Raw genomic sequence first — 15,386 nt, 5'->3', positions numbered from 1 at the left:
ATGTTAAATATGTAGGTCAACTGCTGCTACCGTTTAGCCTTGTTTAACCCTGTTATAGTACACTGGACTTTAGTGTTATCTTTATTTTGTCTTGCTTTGATATAGCATTACAGTATATGAGATGAAAATGTTCTGTTTACTTCTGTAATCAATGGCACAATTTACCCCAACGTATTCTCTCCAAAGGCACAACTTACCCCGCACCGGGGGCAAGTTGTGCCAAGAGACCACTTTTTTAAGAATAGCCATATTTTTTTAACAGTTTATTTAAGATCCAAAGGGAGTGTTCCCAGTGGTGCACAACATCCTGAAATATATTTACATATTGTAGTTGGAGGCATTACTGTCATGCCCTCACTTTAAAGACACCTCAAGTAAAGAGTGGCACAACTCACCCCACTCTCCCCTAAGGGGAACCGCCTTAAGCTCTCCTTCCTCCCAACTTCAATTCAATTGTTGAACAGACTGCCGACACTGCCATGTCCTGCCGGTGCCAGCGTGCCGTAAATTGCCGTCTTAATTACTGTTTTACTTTCTTTTAATGATTTACCAGGTTATTTGGTTCTTATATTTTTATTCTGATGAGTTACTATGCACTTTTGAGGCCGCACTTGGTATACTGCACTTTGCTCCAGTGCCGCAGGGACTAAAGTCAACCAAATGTATCAATTTGTTGTCTTCTTTCCCTGTGACATTGGCACAAATAGCACTTTACTGCGGACACTTAGTTGGTTTACTTTGGTCGACTTTAACTTCCTCGTATGTGATGTCACCATTATGACTACGGTAATAGGATTGTTCTGTTGGCCAAAGCCAATTTGTTTCACTTGGTGGGGACTTAGTTCCCCCACACGCCTCTTTGGGACAGGAGTTTGTTTCTCTGTGCGGATGGAACCAAACTCTGTGTATTGTCCATTGTTGTTGTTTGTGTATCTGTGTTACTGACATTATATGTTAGGCAGTTGTACCATCCTTTGTGCCTCAAACAAATTTCCCCTCGGGGACAATAAAGTTAACCTCATCTCATCGTGGGAGGTAACACGACCTGGTACCTTGTGCATTGGAGGTAACGCGCCCTGGTACCTTGTGCGTTGGAGGTAACAAGCCCCGGTACCTTGTGCGGAGATAACGCGCCTTGGTACCTTGTGCGTTTGAGCTAACGCATCAAGGGGAAATACAGAAGTTCAGCTAAAAGATTTAGCTCGTCACAATACATTCACACATGGATCGATATGTGGGAATCTACAATCTAACAGGTGCATCTGTTAATTCATAAAGGTGAAACTAACAAAAATATAAACAAGAATGATAAGAAATTATAGGATGGAATGTGATATAATACAAGAGCAAAAATAACACGCACCTATTCCATCAGGGCACAGAGTAAAGGCCCAATTATACTCTATGTTAAAGACGGAGACCGACAGAGCCTTCTGTCTGTACTCTGTGTTCATTTTGTGCGTATTTCTGTCCATCCTCTGAAAGCTTATGGATATGCATGAAACATACACACACTCACACATTTTACTCTCTACTGCCCACTAGTGGATGTATTGCTTAACATGATACCAACGTGAAAAACGCATGGATCCATAAATGGGGTATGTGGGCACTGTGACGATTACACTATTTGAAATGGACATTTATTTTCATATGAAAATGGAGTATAATTGGGCCTTAAAAGGGAAGAGGTGAGGGTAGGCAGGAAGTTTAGAGGCTCGGAGAAGGAGTAACATTACAAGAAATGTGACTCTTATGTAGTCTACCAGCAGAGGTAGGTATAGAAGAAAATAGATTAAAATGACAGATTTAGTGTAATTATACAGGCTAGTAATGTATGTTACACTTGTAGGCTATGTCTGTCTCAGGTTTCTATGTGCATTTTCACAAACAGTGGCTAGACTGTCTATAAGTCTTAGCCTATGTGAGGTAGGCTATGTGTTATATAACATCACTGGAACACATTCAGCAGAATTCATTTCCAAAATGTGCTACTGCACCACCACATTCGTTTTTTGTAATTCATTAGCATTTCTGCATGTGACCCATTACATAGCATGTTGTTGCAAGTAAATGAATGGACACTAGAGGGAGATAAGTAGCCTAATAGATGTTATTGCAGGCCATTCTTATTTGAAAGGGTCCTGACTCCTAACTTACCTGACTCCTGCCTGATCTACCAATATGTGTATCTCAGATTCTCATTGATATTAATGATCAATTAAATACATAGACCTAATTAAATGGGAAACTGTTTGCTAGTGACATGGAATGTCTCTCCATTACAGATAAAGTATCAAGATTAGATTGTATCATGAAAATACAGAGTGCTAACCTTAATAATAGAGTAGCTAATGAGAAGTTTAGTCTCACTCTAATTTCTGCGTTTAGATTTAACCATAGACGCATAACCATAATGCACTGTGCACTGCACACTATGACAATTCACTAGTCTATATTCCTACAATATTCCTATGGTCCATAGGCTATGGACTAGCGTGTCTGAAGTACTTTATAGTGAGTTAAATAGTGACCCTATGCTACTTGTTTTATTTGATTTTACCCCCTATACAGGGTTGTGTTATGTAAAGGTCATTCATCATGAGTCATTATAGGAGACGCATCCACGAGGGATTTGATTGGGATGAAAACATTGGGTAACATTGGGATCTTTATGACAAAACAACTCGTGAGTACAGGCCGTACTGGCATAATATTCTGGGATTACATTTTTTTTTTTTTTTTTTTAAGTGTCGTCACCATGGTGAGCTGTCATCATCCAGTCGGACTCTTCTTACGTCGTACTGACGCTAGACACCCCATGCTGCCTTCGGGTGCGCCCGTAAACTCCTACTTTCAAGTGGGAAAAGTAGACCTATGACGAGTATGACTGGACCTAGATTTAAGTGCTTTTGGTCGTAATAAATTATAACACAATAACACATAACACAAACAATAGCACATAACACAGAAATGGTCTGGGTGGCTGTTATGATTTACACATCAAGTGGCATTGAGCCAATTAATTTATGTTGCAGTTGTGAAAGGAAGCATATCAACCATGTAGGCCTACTTAATCTTTAATGTACGTATGAATTGTGATCTATTCTACACCTTTACCATGGGTTGTTACGGAGTTTCTCTATTTAAACATCACGTTATATGATGCCATGTCAACTAATAATAGCAAGTCCCCGGGTTTCCCAGTAGTATTTATTTACCACTTTATTTGGTCGTTAATCTGATAATTCCAATATTTCCGATTGCACTTGAAGTACTTGGCAGCAGCAAACTGAGTGAGGAGGCTCCTCCCCAACACAACAGTTCCCGACCACCGACGAGAACGCAAGCTGCCACATTGAAGAGGAACAAAAAGGCGACCTGACAGCGGTTTCTGCTCTCCCTCCACTTTCTCTGGGGTAGTCACGGGATTTCAATGTTCAACCTGCACTTCGTAAGTAACAAACTAACTAACTAAAAGGGACTTATTGGAACTATTCGTGTAGCAACACCGCAGATATGCGATGGCTTATTTAAAAGTTGGGCGAACACACTGTAAAGGTAATCAAGCACCACACAAGGCAAAGCACAGGCTGTCTAAGGAAGCGAGCTAGTGTAGCCACGTTAACATTAGCTCAATAAAGCAGGACGGTTAGAATAAGCAGTAGTGTACGCTGTTTATACAATAACATTGAAGCTGAAATAAATAATCGCCAACTGGTGTTTGGTAACGTCGCAAGTTTGCCAATGTTAACGAAACTAGACGTGTGATCGTTTCTTGGTGAAGGCAAGTGACGGAGATGAGCTAGCCTGCTAACTTAGCTACGACCATTAGCTGCTAGCTGTTAGGGATCAGGCGATTTCATACGGGGGGGGGGAAATATTGACTACGACCACTAGCAAGTATATAATGGTCTCGCAGACTCTTAACACTAATTGATACTTTGGTCATAGCTGTACGATGCTCATTAATTTGTTCATTTGTGCAAGAAGAGCTAGGATGAGCTAACGGTGGCACCAGTAAAGGCAGCGATTCTCTTGGTCAACACCTAACGTTAGCTTAACCTTAACGATTTTACCCGCTAACTGTTTGAGCTAATAGCTAATGTTAAGAACTCAGTTAATACACGGCTGAAAACTACACTATGGACGTAACGTTAACTATCAAAATGATCAAGTGTCACACTGGTGTTGAACAATTGCTAACGTTACCATACGTACACAGGTTAGCTCGTTAGCTGGCGACTGAGCTAGCGTTAACGTTGCCTTCCGCCCTTTGTGAAAAATCTTGACCCAGCGCATGGTTGACCCATTTCTTTTCAAGCGTTATGTTTGGCTAACATTTAAACAGGATGACGAGGTGGCTGGCACTGGAAGCATGATATTTCAGATCAGTTTAACAACAGCATTTTCTTGTATAGGGTGCCCTTGGTGTTATTCAACTACTGTCTTTGTCGTTAACGTTAGCTTAGCCTATTTTGACTGAGCAAATTAGTCAGCCTTCCAAGTAGAAAATGGGCTAACACTAGGTGGGTGGCTCTATAATTTAGCTCTCTGGTTTCCAAAAACAGATAGCACCCAGCCATTTAGCCATATGGGCTGAAGTGAAATTGAGGAAATGCAGTTGGGGAGGAAGTTGACTTGAGCAGCTGTGATACTCACTGCATTCCCATGCCTCTCAGTTTTCATTTTATGACCTTCCAATGTTTTCAATCTCTCTTCTCTGGTAATAATTTCTAGTGGGTAACTAATGTGAATGAATAGCTTTGAACGCTCCTACGGGCATGGGCGGATGAGTCAATCAGTAACTGGTATAGCAAGCAAGCATTCCTGCTTATGAGTCACTGCAAGGTGACCTAATTTGTCTCACAGGTGTAGAAATATTGATGTTTTACTCAATTTCTTACTCAAAAGTAGTTAATGAGCTAATTAACCAATTAGGCTGATGACACAATATAGCCAAATAAATGTTAAGAGACCAAGTCTTCCTTGAGAGAGTGTCGAGAGAAAATGTGTATATTAAAGATTAAATCCTTGAAATCACTTATTCAACGTATCCGAGGGCATGGCATGTATGATGGAAGTAACAGAACAGAGCTATTGGTTATAAAGTGAATATTTGATTTGATGGATGTGCCACTGCTTTCTCAACCTTTCAATATTTTAACAAGTTATAAGAAAATAAAATGGCATTTATATTGTAACATTCAGGTTAATAATATGCATCAGTAGCATGCACTTAAAACACTTGGGCAATCTCTTTAAGTTTTGTTTCACAACTCTTCTCATAGAGACACTGCGGAGCGCGTCATCATTCAGAAACCACGCCCAAAACGGGGGAAAACACAAACTCCCGTCCAATCCTGGCGTTCTCCTATGTCGCGTGCATGGCCGGGTGTTGCACAAAAAGATCGTATATACGGAAGATGAACACTCCAACTTACTTCATTGACAGCAACATCCACATTTTTCTTCTTGCCAATTCTCAATGGCTTCCTTGTTTTCCTTGGGAGTACAAAAAAACTTTAACTGGCGATTTTTTACATATGTTGTCTGCGCAGCCCACCACACAACAGCTTTTAGCTATGTTTAATTAAAGGAAAATGACGCTGGTGTGTGGAAATGAACGGAGCTTTTCCCCCGTGTTGGGCGTGGCCTATTTCATGCAGTGTCTCTGTAGTAGGCTACTGTGAGTGCGAGTGCTTCATTCACATTTATTATGGAAGTGGGTCACTTATACTGGTGACCTGCTTTATATTAAAGCTAATTGACACATGATGCCAGGGGCCACTCTTGAAATAGCCTAGCTCCACTCAGTCCTGATAGCACAACCTGCAGCTAAGGGCAGGTCCGTGCAGTTAGGAGGCCTTCATTCATGACATGCCATACTGTATGTCACACTCACATTGCCTGTGTCCATCACTATGTAAACTAGAGACCATCTTGTGATTGGATCAAACCAGCCACGACGCCCGCGACTTAAATGTTGGCCAGGAGCGTAAAGTAGGGTGCCGCCCCCCTGGCTTGGACCACACCCATCTTCGAACTCGGCCTTCATTCTGATATCAACACCCTTGTAAAGTTTCGTGACTGCGTCTTGCACGGTTGTGACGCTATCGCGTTTACAAGATCTGTCCACAAGACAAGACATATAAACACCTGGCAAACCTCAGAACTGCTTCTGTGGTTGTTCCCGTTATGGGTCATGGTTCATTTCATTTCTCTCTGTAGTAAGTAACAGCATTGCATAAGCCTACATTTATTGCAGGTGGAAGCGTTTGTGTCTGCAAAGGGATTGTAAAAACTGAAATTGGATCCACACCTGGAGCATCCTCATTGTACCTCTTTGGGTTTCTATTGGCAGTGTTGGGGTTTCTATTGGCAGTGTGCAGTGTATGAGTCACACAGATCTGGCTCATCTGGTTAATATAATTAGCGACATCTAAATTGCAATTGCTATGTTGTGTTCACGGATGGGGTGATGTTTAAAATTGCAATGTGCAGTAGTAAGCCTAAATCTAGCTGTGTGTGTGTGTGAGAGAGTGTGTGTGTTATGATGAGTGAGCGTGAGAGAGAGAGAGAGGGAGAGAGAGAGTGGGTGTGTGTGTATGTGACCTTTCACACCAAGGAGAGGGTGGTTCCTCTCTATGACCGTCATAAAGAAAGGCGAGTGTGACATGAAGGGAAGTCCTCAGCCTTGGTTACCGTAACTGTGAAAGGCGAGCTCAGTGTACAGTAACTTGAGGCCGGGCAGGGTTAGCAGGGAGGAGAGGCTCTACGCTGTAGCCTACTGGCACCCAGCCCATCCAGCCACAGGGTGCCCGACTGTTGAAAGGTGGGGTCGAAGAGGCTCCCTTCCACAGTGACTGGCTGGCTTAACAGATTTGCCCATTTTAAAATTTGGTTATGCCCCATGGGTGTCTGGCTGCAATAAGAACGGAACACACGCTTTGGTTTTAGTGCGGGCCTGCTTGCTAAGCCCTCCTATGCAATTGAATGTTGTTGGGTTGAGATTGTCCCAAATTTCCAAGCTAGGATTAGATGCCTCTTTCCTCATGTGGAGCCATTGGGTGAATAGCCATATCTAATTGTGCACCAGTAGCCATGGACACCTTCTGTAGGCCTTATTCCTTTGACTGTGTGTTGATTAATGAATCATGCCCAGGTTGGCACCCTGTTTGTTGACTGTTGTTGCCACAGCACTGCAATAAAGCAAAGGCACAGGCTAGGTAGTGCTGGCAGTGTCTCTGACAGATTGACACCTCTTCTGGATGCTGCTGCTGCAAGGCTGCCCACTGAAACTATAGCAACAGGTAGGAAGGAATAGGATCTCCTATTGTCTTCAGTGTTTACAGCTACCTGCCTTGTCTAGCTACAGCTACCGGAGCCATAGCTAACCGATGATAAACACGGTCATGTGTCAAAACGTGCTATGTTATTGGTAAAGGCTGTTATTGTTGTTATTGGAGCTATTGTTGTTGTTTTTATATACGGTATATTGTTGCTCATCTTTACTGGCCCAGAAAGTGTTGTACTTTTGAGGTCTAGAAAATGCTGGTTTGAGGCGCACAAACAAGCGTGCTGTGTTTTCCTCCTGCCTAGTAGCCATTGTTGCTTCTTACTGGAGGATGTGTGGCTTTTTCTTCATTTCCTTCAGCAGCTTATTAAAAGCATGAAATGTGTGGCTCCTCCTCACAGCATGCCCTCTGGCTAGTGTTCATTGTAGCCATCGGCTTAGCGGGATGGATTTGCCCCCCATGCAGGAGCTGATCTAAGGTCTAGTTTGACGTCTGTGTGGGATTGCTGCACCGATTGCAAAATCCTCGGCCGAAATACCAATGTTTAAAATAACAATTCGGCCGATAGCGATGTTTTTTTTTAGTACGCCATTTTTTGACAGGGAAACAAATAAATATTCATTATAAACAAATAACTGACCTGTTTTAAAGTCTTTTGAGCCGTTCATCACACTACACTTTGAATGAGCACAAATTAATTCATACAAATGTAATTATGAAACAAACGACAAATTATGTGACCCAACTGATAAATATGCGAAATATCGGCCACTACAATTGGTGAACGGCAACTTTTTTGCCGATAGTCCGATTGCAGTCAACAAGGCCGATATATATATATCGGTGCATCCCTAGTCTCTGGTGAACAAGTTGGAATTCAGAAGTTAAAACAGTTCCTAGATCAGTGCGTGTCAGCGGCCATCTACTCCGAACCATGACTCTGTTTAACACAGCAGCACCTCCTGCTGCTCCTCCAGCTTGTCTCTGCAAATGTTTAAAGAGGAGCACCACTGCTCTCCTCTGATCTCCTCACCAGGGACACCAAAAGGCCCAGCACGAGCACTTGTTGCTACCCCTGAGATGCTTGTCGGCATGGCAACAGGCATCCCCTGATGCTGTCGTTAGAAGGCCAAGTTGGTTTCTAAATGTCAGCAGGATTGATGCCTCAGCGGGACGCCGCACGGCCGCAGCTCCGTGCGTGAATGTGAGCAGGCTGTTCCCCTCTCACACGGGCCTTTCTGCTGCTGGCTGTCTGCCTGTATTATGACTACGGTACATGGCTTATTTTTGAGAGTTGTTTAGCCTCTTATTGAATCAAATCACCATCTGTCATCTTTTAAAACTTTTTTTGTTGCCAGGCTGTCATCACACAAGTCTTTCTTCTTCATTCTTAATTTCTACTTCCCATTCATGTGTCATTTGAATAATTTGCCCAATCCACATCATTTAGCCTATATTCAGTGTGAGACAGACTTGTATGCCCATACATGTCAGGTGCAGACCCTACACACTATGCCCGTGCTGCACGCCTACATGCGCTGGGAGTTCCTGGATCCTTTGCCCCTACAAACCACTTTAAACACAACTGTTGATAGTTTGACAGATCTCAATGTGAATGTAGAAAGAGTGCCTTGTGTTTTCACGAGACTAATCAGCATTGTGGCTGTGTAATCCTTTGCCCAACATGCAAATGTTTTGCCACATCTCCTTTTCCACTGCTGCTGTCTGCCAGTGTTTAAGCGGAAGACATACCAGCCTCGACTTAGAAGCCTTGCCAGAGCTTTCACTCTCTCCTGTTATCTCCCCATCTACATGATATTATACTCGCGCTGTTCGTGTCAGCTGCGTCAAGTCACATTTTTCGAGGAGCTGCATGCAGGCTGCGCCGGCAGGCTCACCACTTGGCCCATTCGGTGAGGGGTTTGATGCACAAGTATGTAAAGTTGACATGTAGGCAAACGGGTAGAGTGGGGCCCAGGCCTCACTGCCTCTGTATCTGTCTGGCCCATAGACTGTATAAAAGAGATGGACGGAGTGTGTGACATAGACTGTATAAAAGAGATAGACGGAGTGCGTGTACTGCCAGCCATTGGTTTGTGGACTCTTGAACCCTCTGCTTTGGCATTTTGGCCGGTGCATCTTTGTTCTCCCACAGCTCGCGTGAGACCAGGTGCTTCCCACAGTAGGGTTGGCACGATGGACGATGGCATCGACCATCTTTGATGGACCGACCTCTGAGCCTTCTACATCGGACTATCGTGATTATCTGTTTGATTTTAAATTTGTCAGATTTAATAATAAAAAAGGCCAACTCCACTCAAGTGCGACACGCTGGCGGAATTAAATAAGCGAAGCGCACCCTATCCCCAGTTCAGAGAAGCGGTAGAGCGGAGAGGTGGAGGGGAGGATAAGCAGAAGTCGGTTGTGTTGTGAACATGTTAAGACATAGAAGAAACTTCACGTTCTTTCCTGTTTTCAACCCAATATGAGTACTGAGTAATAGGCTTGCCGCGATATTAGGTGTTACCGGTGTTACACGGCGGTGAGGCATACACCGATTACATAACATGCCCACCGGTAACACCTTCAACTCCACCCGCTCGTGACAGTTTCAACATGCGCTCAGCTGCGCTGGTGTATATTATAAGCGCTCCCTCTATCCTGGCTGTCTGAGTGCATCATATCTCTGGTTAGACAGACCAGCAACTGAGCAAGTAACGTTAGTTGTACATGTTGTGAACACAATCCCCCTCATACACATGTAGGTAAGACCCTTATCTACGCCTGTGTGTATTCTCTTGCCACTGCCATCTCTGGAAATGTGGTTTTAACAGAGCTAAATCTCCGCTAGCATTGATGCTAATATGTTAGCTAAACCTCCGCTAACATTGATGGTAATAATTAGCAAATTGATGACGTAGCTGTGATAAAAGCACATGCTGATGCTACTCTGCTATCGTCATTGCCTGGCTTACTGGTCATGTTAATCCCATGGCCAGAAAATATCCCCAGTTTTGTGGCTAATGATGTTAGTTTATTTTCTCCAGGAGGAGATCTGTCCCCAGTGTTTAACGTTGAGGCTGACAGACAGCGCTCACAACAGCACGCAGCAGCAGGGATGGGAGGGGCTGACTGACTGGGGGGGGGGGGTCATTTGAAAAGTCATTTCATAAACCCATTGTTAAAATAGCATGTGTGCACGTCACAACTTCTCCCCCAACAGGTGTCAACTGTTACATGACTGATAAATAACTCAAAAACATCCAGTTGCTGTCGCTCCAGATTCAGGTTTAGGGGAGCCTGGTTACAAAAGGAAAAAAGGAGGCCAAGCTCAAACACCGTCAATTCAGTGAAAAATATCTTTTGTATGGATTTCTTTGTACGTCTGCATATTACACTAACATTTAGGAGCATCATTAACAGGCATGAGTGATGGGCTACTACTATTGACATGGCAAAACAGCTCAAGGGGTACATGAGAAAAAAAGGTTGGAAACTACTGCCTTATACTTTTGTCCATTTTTCGATGTCTTTTCAACTCAATCAAATGTTTTATGGTCACGATTCTCCCGAAGAGCAGTTGGCTTGGTTCCAGGCTTAAAACTCTTTCGATAAGGATTTTTCGAACCGTGATTCAGAAAAATAAATGGGAAATACTCTGGAACACAAGACGACGTCACGATGTCACGTGACGTGTTGAGCTCTGTTCAGCAGAACAAAAGGTCTCACTGGCGTGTTGTCTGGCAGATGAAAAGGGAGGAAGTGATAAATGTAGCTATTATAGCCGAATAAGCAGGCTCTTAAAAAAAAAAGTTCCCCCTAAAGTGTAAATTGATAAATGACTCACATCTGCGGTGCTGTGCATTTGTTTTGTTGTGAAAGTTGAGTCCACGTTGCCACATCACATCCTGTGCTTGTTCTGGACGGGTGCCTATCAATGTTCAGCGATCCATTGAAACATTAAGAGAATGTTCAAGTGGCTCGGGCTCAGAAACGGGTGAATGTTCCAACTGCTTTGGTGTTTCACCCGCATAGCTGACTATTCTGTCACCTCCCACACGACATTGTGCCTCCGCACGTGCCGCGCACCTTCTCCCGCGTCACGTCAGAGTTGGAATAACACCCGATTTGACTTGCAAATGTGAGAGGCTAGAATTATTTATTTATTTATTTTTAATCTAGGTAAATGAGATTCATTGTGTAATGTGGATCAGTGTGCTCCCCACACAGCAGAGGAAGTGTTACAGCATGTTGTTGGCAAGAACACTTGTTTTTGTTTAGAGCCCATCTTACCTAAGGCTATTTGATCAGCACAATATTGTGTTCTTCTGACTCATAAGCCTTTGAAATAATAGTCAATGTGATATTATCCGACTTGGTTTCTTATAAGTTGAATCTAATTCAGTGACGTAAACAGGTACGCATCCTGCATCTCTGACGCGTTAAAATCCGAGAGGACGCAGTGAACTCACTGTCGACACGGGGGATGCACTCTATTTTTCTTCAAATGGATTCATATCCATTAGCCACTAGATAAAAATGTCTGCAGTTTGCAACTGCGTTGATGCTGAAGACCTGTATATATAGACCCTTTTACAGCCGACGTCACAGGGCTAGTTGTGCATGCATCGCAGTATGCACAACTCCGCAGAACTCGAGCCGAAACGAGGGAGATCCCCAGAATACAGGAGAAAGACGTCTTGTGCCGTATGCGTATAGACATTCCCACTAGGGCTGTGAATCTTCACTGGCCTCACGATTAGATTCCATTACGATTCATCTGTCTTCGATTCGATTCCACGATGCATCTCAAAGTATTGCAGCTCCAAGTATCAAATCCTCAATTTTCCGTATTATTACTGCACATGGCTACTTTTTCCTCAATTAATACAAGCAGTCAGATAAATATCAAGTCCCTTTTTACTTAGAAAGTGCTTTAAAATCGGAAATGTCAACGGAAATTTAAACGTAAACGATTCAATTTGCACGATTGCTGTGGGATATTTTAAGGTTTGCTCTCTTCCACTCTCCACAAAGGTTTTTTTTGCGGGAGACAAACTTTATTTTTCTATTAACTGATTCAACGATTAATTTGTCTTCGATTCAATTCACACATCCGCATCTCGATGCATCGGTTATACGATTAATTTTGACACCCCTAATTCCCACTAGGAATATGGCGATGTGCGGCACTGCAACTTTGGCGATGCATTGGCTCCTAGACCCATCCTGACAGTGAGTACGGGTCAGGAAACCTCACCCTATTGAAAGAGTTATCTTATTAAGATAACTGTCTGTTGCTGGCGAACCTTTAAAATACGTGGAGGAGGCGTCGGGATCTTCCATATTTAGTTGTAAAGTTGTAACTTTCTGCAACGAATTCAGCTCCGCCCACAAAATACGTCATGCTGTTTACAAACTGTAAAAGGGTCTATTAGGTCATAGGCCTACCCCCCCCCCCCCCCCCCCCCACACACACGCACAGAAAATTGATCAGGAATAGATAAGACAATCGATAAATGGGGTTCGCACAAGGTGCTTGAATTTTGAGGGGGAGGGGAAGTGTGTGTGTGGGAGCGGAGGGGAGGGGCGCGTTGTGGCGATCAAGTCCTGGAATAACACCCCCAGGTTAAGTGATAAATGTAGCTATTATAGCCGAATAAGCAGGCTCTTAAAAAAAAAAAGTTCCCCCTAAAGTGTAAATTGATAAATGACTCACATCTGCGGTGCTGTGCATTTGTTGTGAAAGTTGAGTCCACGTTGCCACATCACATCCTGTGCTTGTTCTGGACGGGTGCCTATCAATGTTCAGAGATCCATTGAAACATTAAGAGAATGTTCAAGTGGCTCGGGCTCAGAAACGGGTGAATGTTCCAACTGCTTTGGTGTTTCACCCGCATAGCTGACTATTCTGTCACCTCCCACACGACATTTTGCCTCCGCACGTGCCGCGCACCTTCTCCCGCGTCACGTCAGAGTTGGAATAACACCCGATTTGACTTGCAAATGTGAGAGGCTAGAATTATTTATTTATTTATTTATTTTTAATCTAGGTAAATGAGATTCATTGTGTAATGTGGATCAGTGTGCTCCCCACACAGCAGAGGAAGTGTTACAGCATGTTGTTGGCAAGAACACTTGTTTTTGTTTAGAGCCCATCTTACCTAAGGCTATTTGATCAGCACAATATTGTGTTCTTCTGACTCATAAGCCTTTCAAATAATAGTCAATGTGATATTATCCGACTTGGTTTCTTATAAGTTGAATCTAATTCGGTGATGTAAACAGGTACGCATCCTGCATCTCTGACGCGTTAAAATCCGAGAGGACGCAGTGAACTCACTATCGACACGGGGGATGCACTCTATTTTTCTTCAAATGGGTTCATATCCATTAGCCACTAGATAAAAATGTCTGCAGTTTGCAACTGCGTTGATGCTGAAGACCTGTATATATAGACCCTTTTACAGCCGACGTCACAGGGCTAGTTGTGCATGCATCGCGGTATGCACAACTCCGCAGAACTCGAAACGAGGGAGATCCCCAGAATACAGGAAAAAGACGTCTTGTGCCGTATGCGTAGACATTCCCACTAGGGCTGTGAATCTTCACTGGCCTCACGATTAGATTCCATTACGATTCATCTGTCTTCGATTCGATTCCACGATGCATCTCAAAGTATTGCAGCTCCAAGTATCAAATCCTCAATTTTCCGTATTATTACTGCACATGGCTACTTTTTCCTCAATTAATACAAGCAGTCAGATAAATATCAAGTCCCTTTTTACTTAGAAAGTGCTTTAAAATCGGAATGTCAACAGAAATTTAAACGTAAACGATTCAACGATTCATTTGTCTTCGATTCAATTCACACATCCGCATCTCGATGCATCGGTTATACGATTAATTTTGACACCCCTAATTCCCACTAGGAATATGGCGATGTGCGGCACTGCAACTTTGGCGATGCATTGGCTCCTAGACCCATCCTGACAGTGAGTACGGGTCAGGAAACCTCACCCTATTGAAAGAGTTAGCTTATTTATGTAAGATAACTGTCTGTTGCTGGCGAAGCTTTAAAATACGTGGAGGAGGCGTCGGGATCTTCCATATTTAGTTGTAAAGTTGTAACTTTCTGCAACGAATTCAGCTCCGCCCACAAAATACGTCATGCTGTTTACAAACTGTAAAAGGGTCTATTAGGTCATAGGCCTACTCCCCCCCCCCCCACACACACACGCACAGAAAATTGATCAGGAATAGATAAGTCAATCGATAAATGGGGTTCGCACAAGGTGCTTGAATTTTGAGGGGGAGGGGAAGTGTGTGTGTGGGAGCGGAGGGGAGGGGCGCGTTGTGGCGATCAAGTCCTGGAATAACACCCCCAGGTTACGTGACGTGAGTTACCCACTCGCTCAATTTGCCTGGGACCCACTCAAATGGCCACCTGTGGTCCCGACTCCCGGGAACTCCCTACATTGAAAAGTGCAAACCTATTGACATCACTGTGCTAATTGATCAGATGCTGGTGTTGATTTAGTGTCCAGTTGGCGGAAAAGGAGCAGCTAGGCGGCCTACAGAGAGTTCAGCAAGGCCCGGCCTTTGTCCTGATCTGTTTTTCCTCTTCCTCTTTTCACTGCTCATTTCTAAGGTTCCATGGAACTGGTCTCTTTCAGGCCTTTCCAGAGCACCATCGGCCCTTGTCTCCCCCCCCCGCGCGCCCTCCCTCTCTAAGCGCTATCGGAGGCCTTTGATCGTCACGCTGTTTATCTGTGCTCACTCAGAGGCTGCAAGGCAGTGTGATAAGTGGGCTTTGCTGTGTGCGAGTGTGCGTAGGGGGTGTTTGTCTGTTCAGGAAAAAACAGGCCGGATTACATATTCTCTCACCTCCCCTCCCTTAGCCCCCCCTCACCCGGAGACAACACCACGCCAGAACAACAAGTACTGTCCACACCGGCAGAAGATCAGCTGCTGTCCTCCGGGGGCAGAGAGAGAGAGAGAGAGGTAGCCTCGTTGAGGTGACTGGGGGTCAAATGAGGATGTGTGCTGTGCTTCTATGATCCAAATGTCAACGGCGTGCTCTGTTTA

General features: G+C 43.8%; 1 protein-coding gene across 1 annotated transcript in view; it reads left to right on the top strand.

Annotated features, from left to right (window-relative positions):
• The first annotated feature begins 3,328 nt into the window (after positions 1-3,328).
• Positions 3,329-15,386, top strand: part of ptp4a2b (protein tyrosine phosphatase 4A2b) — a 44,021-nt gene continuing 31,963 nt past the window's right edge. The window contains exon 1 of the mRNA XM_083646109.1: positions 3,329-3,454. The gene's annotated coding sequence lies outside the window, so the exon portion shown is untranslated. The remainder of the gene's footprint in view (positions 3,455-15,386) is intronic.

This window comes from Poromitra crassiceps (genome assembly GCF_964638095.1).
Source record: "Poromitra crassiceps genome assembly, chromosome: 11".
Classification (NCBI taxonomy): Eukaryota; Metazoa; Chordata; class Actinopteri; order Beryciformes; family Melamphaidae; genus Poromitra; species Poromitra crassiceps.
Note: the sequence above shows the minus strand (reverse complement) of the source record. Positions and strands in the feature narration are given on the sequence as shown.